Genomic DNA, 6000 nt, shown 5'->3' with positions numbered 1-6000 from the left:
TCGAGACCAGCCTGACCAACATGGTGAGACCCCCCCGTCTCTACTAAAAATACAAAAATTAGCCGGGTGTGGTGGCACACACCTGTGATCCCAGCTACTCAGGAGGCCGAGGCAGGAGAATCGCTTGAACCAGGAGGTGGAAGTTGCAGTGAGTCGAGATCGAGCCACTTCACTCCAGCCTGGGTGACAGAGTGAAACTATCTCAGAAAAAGTAAATAAATAAAATAAATAAAGGAAAAAAAAGTTCAATTTTTAGAAAATGTTATAAATATTTATGGCTTTTTTTTTTTGAGATAGAGTTTCCCTCTTGTCACCCAGGCTGGTGTGCAGTGGCATGATCTCGGCTCACTGCAACCTCTACCTCCTGGATTCAAGCGATTCTCCTGCCTCAGCCTTGTGAGTAGCTGGGATTACAGGCACCTATCACCATGCCCAGCTAACTTTTTGTATTTTTAGTAGAGATGTGGTTTCGCCATGTTGAGCAGGCTGGTCTCGAACTCCTGACCTCAGGTGATCAGCTCGCCTCAGCCTCCCAAAGTGCTGGGATTACAGGCATGAGCCACCACGCCTGGCCGAAAATCTTATAAATAATCCCCTTCTAATTTCAGCCAGCTTAATCACACACCAAATTCCTTTCATGAGATTAATCTTCCACAACTTCTACACTTCCTTAAATCTTTGATTTTGTCCTATACTTCTTTTTTTATATTAGCAATCTACTTTAGGACAGAAATTTACTTTCCTTTCCTCTTGATTTTGACCAAAGTCCTCTCTTATGCAAAATGAAAAATTACTCTTTTTTCAATTTTCTTTACCAAAAATACATCCTCATACTTATAACTTTTTTTCACATCTCTCCTACTTACTGGCCTTCTTCCCACCTTGTTTCTATTTCCTTCCTAAATCCATATTTTGAAACAATCTTTAAATAACCCCCAACTTAAACAAAATTGCTCTTATTTAACAAAAAACTTATCTCAAAAAACCTAGCACGGTCACCAAGCGTGCTTTACTTTTCTTTCTCTCTCTCTCTTTTTTTTTTTTTGGAGGCAGATTCTCGCTCTGTCAGCCATGCCGGAGTGTAAATGGCGCGATCTTGGCTCACTGCAACCTCCGCCTCCCAGGTTTTGAGAGATTCTCCTGCCTCAGCCTGCTGAGTAGCTGGGATTACAGTTGCATACCATCACAGCCAGCTAATTTTTGTATTTTTAGTAGAGATGGGGGTTTTGCCCTGTTGGCCAGGCTGGTCTGAAACTCCTGACCTCAGGTGATCCACCCACCTCAGCCTCCCAAAGTGTTGGGATTACAGGCATAAGCCACCGCACCAGGCTTGATCCCTTTTCTTGAACAACTTATATATCCCAAAGCAACACACCAGAATATTCATTTACAATGAGAATGAAACTATCCCCACAGGAGCAACAAGAACTGCATGCTGGGTTCTGGACAGAAATAGAGTTATAATTAAGCATTAATCAGGCTGCATTTTGGCCCACTTCCTTGTTGCTAAAAGTCAGGTGGCACTAGTTCCTGACCATTGCATACCATTGTTCCTATAGATAGGATTTCTGACATTAGAGTCATAAGACTGTTTTAAGAATTTATTTGGGGATCTCCTGGGGCTGTATCACAGGGGGAAAAGTGAAATAAAAAAAAAAACACAATCAATTTGGGCTGGGCGTGGTGGCTCACACCTGTAATTCCAGCACTTTGGGAGGCTGAGGTGGAGGGATCTCTTGAGCCCAAGAGTTAGAGACCAGCCTGGCCAACATAGTGCAACTCCATCTCTACCAAACAAAATATAAAAATTAGCCAGGCATGGTGGTGAGTGCCTGTATTCCCAGCTCCAGAGGCTGAGGTGGGAGGATCACTTGAGCCCAGGAGTTGGAGGCTGCAGTGAGATATGATCCAGCTACTGCACTCTAGCCAGGGCAACAGAGCAAGACCCCAACTCAAAAAGAAAAAAAAAAAAGGAATTTAGATTAAAAAAGAAAAAGGGCTTGAGTTTGAATGCAGTGGCTCAAGCCTATAATCCCAGCACTCTAAGAGGCTGAGGTAGGAAGATCGCTTGAGCTCAGGAGTTCCAGGCTGCAGTGAGCCATGATCATATCACTGCACTCTAGCCTGGACAACAGAGTGAGACCTTGTCTCTAAAACAAAACAAAACAAAACAAAACTTGAGAATGGACCAGACGCGGTGGCTCACGCCTGTAATCCCAGCACTTTGGGAGGCCAAGGCGGGTGGATCATGAGGTCAGGAGTTCAAGACCAGCCTGGCCAAGATGGTGAAACCCCGTCTCTACTAAAAATACAAAAATTACAGCGTACCTGTAATCCCAGCTACTCGGGAGGCTGAGGCAGGAGAATCACTTGAACCTGGGGGGCAGAGGTTGCAGTGAGCCGAGATCGTGCCACTGCACTCCAGCCTGGGTGACAGAGCGAGACTCCATCTCAAAAAAAAAAAAAAACATAAACTTGAGAATGATAGTGTTACAGGAAAGGGGTCCCTACCCAGACCCCAAGTGAGGGTTCTTGGATCTCACGCAAGAAAGAATTCAGGGCGAGTCCATAAAGTGAACACAAGTTTATTAAGACAGTAGAGGAATGAAAGAATGACCATTCCATAGACAGAGCAGCCCCGAGGGTGGCTGGTTACCCATTTTTATGATTATTTCTTGATGATATGCTAAACAAGGGGTGGATTATTCATGCCTCCCCTTTTTAGACCACATAGGGTAACTTCCTGACGTTGCCATGGCATTTGTAAACTGTCATGAAGCTGGTGGGAGTGTAGCAGTGAGGACGACCAGAGGTCACTCTCGTCGCCATCTTGGTCTTGGCGGGTTTTAACCGGCTTCTTCACTGCAACCTGTTTTATTTATTTATTTATTTATTTATTTATTTATTTATTTATTTATATATTTTTTGAAACGGAGTCTCGCTCTGTCACCCAGGCTGGAGTGCAGTAGCGCGATCTCGGCTCACTGCAAGCTCCGCCTCCCGGGTTCACGCCATTCTCCTGCCTCAGCCTCCCGAGTAGCTGGGACTACAGGCGCCCGCCACCATATCCGGCTAATTTTTTGTATTTTTAGTAGAGACGGGATTTCACCGTGTTAGCCAGGATGGTCTCGATCTCCTGACCTTGTGATCCGCCCGCCTCAGCCTCCCAAAGTGCTGGGATTACAGGCGTGAGCCACCGCGCCCAGCCACCACTGCAACCTGTTTTATCAGCAAGGTCTTTATGACCTGTATCTTGTGCCAACCTCCCATCTCATCCTGTGACTTAGAATGCCTTAACCATCTGGGAATGCAGCCCAATAGGTCTCAGCCTCATTTTATCCTGCCCCTATTCAAAATGGAGTTGCTCTGGTTCACCCGCCTCTGACAATAGTAGGAGTTAAAAAAAATAATAATAACTTCTTTAACTCCACTCCAGGTGGCATTTCTTAGTGCCTCTGAAGGTTCTGATCTAGAACCAGCCCCCAGCTCACCCAGAGCAAGGAAAGATCATGAAAACCCAAGCAGAAGCAAGACACTGGGTTCCAGCATCAATGCTAAGGCTAGAACATTTTCTGATGTTTTGCTTGGAAAGGCAGAATTTGGTTGTCTAGTGCGTCCACTAATTGGCCTCCATCTGACACCCTGGAGGGATGGGCTGATTAGAAGCCACAGCTGCTTTGCTCATTATTTCTGATGAATGGACATCACCTGGCGTCTCCGGTGATGGCGCCAGCTCAGGACCCAGGTGTGACCTGCACAACAAAGAAAAGCAAGATAGCTTTGCAGCCAACATGGTGAAACCCCATCTCTATTAAAAATACAAAAAAAAAAAAATTAGCCGGACGTGGTGGCAGGCGCCTGTAATCCCAGCTACTCAGGAGGCTGAGGCAGGAGAATCACTTAAATCTAGGAGGCAGAGGTTGCAGTGAGCCAAGATCATGCCACTGCACTCCAGCCTTGGCGACACAGAGAGACTCTGTCTCAAAAAAAAAAAAAAAAGATGGCTTTACAGCCCTGAGGAGTAAACCAGTCTTCCCCAAATAATTATCTTATGTAAGTCCCAGCCCCTTGGAACATGTTTTGAAAGGGCTCACCCATCTGGGCAGGTGACTCACACCTGTAATCCCTGCACTTTGGGAGGCTGAGGCAGGCGGATCACCTGAGGTCAGAAGTTCAAGACCAGCCTGGCCAACATGGCGAAACCCCATCTCTACTAAAAATACAAAAATTAGCCAGGCATGGTGGGACACGCCTGTAGTCTCAGCTACTTGGGAGGCTGAGGCAGGAGAATCACTTGAATATGGGAGGTGGAAGTTGCAGTGAGCCGGGATCATAACGTTGCACTCTAGCTTGGGCAAGAAGAGTGAAACTCCATCTCAAAAACAAAAGAAAAGGCTCACCCTTATCATTGGTTCCCTTGTGGCAAATCTAAAATAAGGTACGTGTGCTCGCCGTTCATTCATCTGAAAAGTTCTAACAGTTTGCAAATACCCTCTACCCATACCCCACCCCAACGTGTTGTCCTTTTTTTTTTTTTTTTTTATTTGAGACAGAGTCTCACTCTGTTGCCCAGGCTGGAGTGCAGTGGCGCAATCTCGGCTCACTGCAAGCTCTGCCTCCCGGGTTCACACCATTCTCCTGCCTCAGCCTCCCAAGTAGCTGGGACTACAGGCGCCTGCCACCATGCCCGGCTAATTTTATTTTATTTTATTTTTGTATTTTTAGTAGAGACGGGGTTTCTCCATGTTAGCCAGGATGGTCTTGATCTCCTGACCTTGTGATCCGCCCGCCTCGGCCTCCCAAAGTGCTAGGATTACAGGCATGAGACACTGCACCCGGCCCTTTTTTTTTTTAAGAGACAAGATGTCACCCTGTCACCCAGGCTGGAATGCAGTGGTGTCCTCATAGCTCACTGCAGCCTGGACCCCCTGGGCTCAAGTGATCCTCCTGCCTCAGTTTCCCAAGTAGCTGGGACCACAGGGGTGTCCCACCACACCCAGCTGATTTTTTTATTTTTTGTAGAGATGGGGTCTTGTCTTGTCACCCAGGCTGGTCTTAAACTTCTGAGCTCAAGCGATCCTCCCACTTGGACCTAGCCAGGTGCTGGGATTATGGGTATTAGAGTTTAAATTTCTTTGCTCAACACCACTCCCCATTTTGTGGCCAACAGTCACATTCTTTCTTGGGCCACGTCATTCATTTTCAGTTGCTTCAGAGCACTGGTGGCCCCTTGGGTGTGTTGAACAAACCCCAGCCTTTGAGGAGTTCAAAAAAAAAAAAAAAGACACCATCTCTAGGCAGAAAATTTCAGACAAAGAACCCCTGCCAGGAATATTTCCTGCCGCTGCTCCTGCCACTGCCCCTTAGGCTGTGGACCTTTATGCAAGAACGCAAGTGGCAAACTGCCCTACTGTGTATGTTGTGGGGAGTGGGGGTACTGCCAGAGAGGAGAGAGCCCTATTTTATTTTATTTTATTTTATTTTATTTTAAAGACAGAGTCTCACTCTGTTGCCCAGGCTGGAGTGCAATGGCACGATCTTGGCTCACTGCAACCTCTGCCCCCTGGGTTCAAGAGATTCTCCTCCCTCAGCCTCCCCAGTAGCTGGGATTACAGGTGCATGCCACCACACCTGGCTAATTTTTGTATTTTTAGTGGAGATGGGGTTTCCCCATGTTGGCCAAACTCCTGACCTTATGTGATCCTCCCACCTTGGCCTCCCAAAGTGCTGGGATTAGAGGCATGAGCCACTGCGCCCAGCTGACAGCCCTCTCTAAATCTTTAAAAATTCAGTCAGCCGTGGTGGCTCATGCCTGTAATCTCAGCACTTTAGGAGGCTGAGGCAAGAGGAATGCGTGAGCCCAGGAGTTTGAGACCAACTTGGGCAACATGGTGAGACCCTATATTGACAAAAAATACAAAAATCAGCCTGGCATGGTGGTGCACGCTTGTAGTCCCAGCTACTCAGGAGGCTGAGGCAGGAAGATCACTTGAACCCAGG

Source organism: Pan troglodytes, chromosome 6, assembly GCF_028858775.2.
Source record: "Pan troglodytes isolate AG18354 chromosome 6, NHGRI_mPanTro3-v2.0_pri, whole genome shotgun sequence".
NCBI lineage: Eukaryota > Metazoa > Chordata > Mammalia > Primates > Hominidae > Pan > Pan troglodytes.
The sequence above is the reverse complement of the archived record's forward strand: the minus strand, read 5'-3'. Positions refer to the sequence as shown.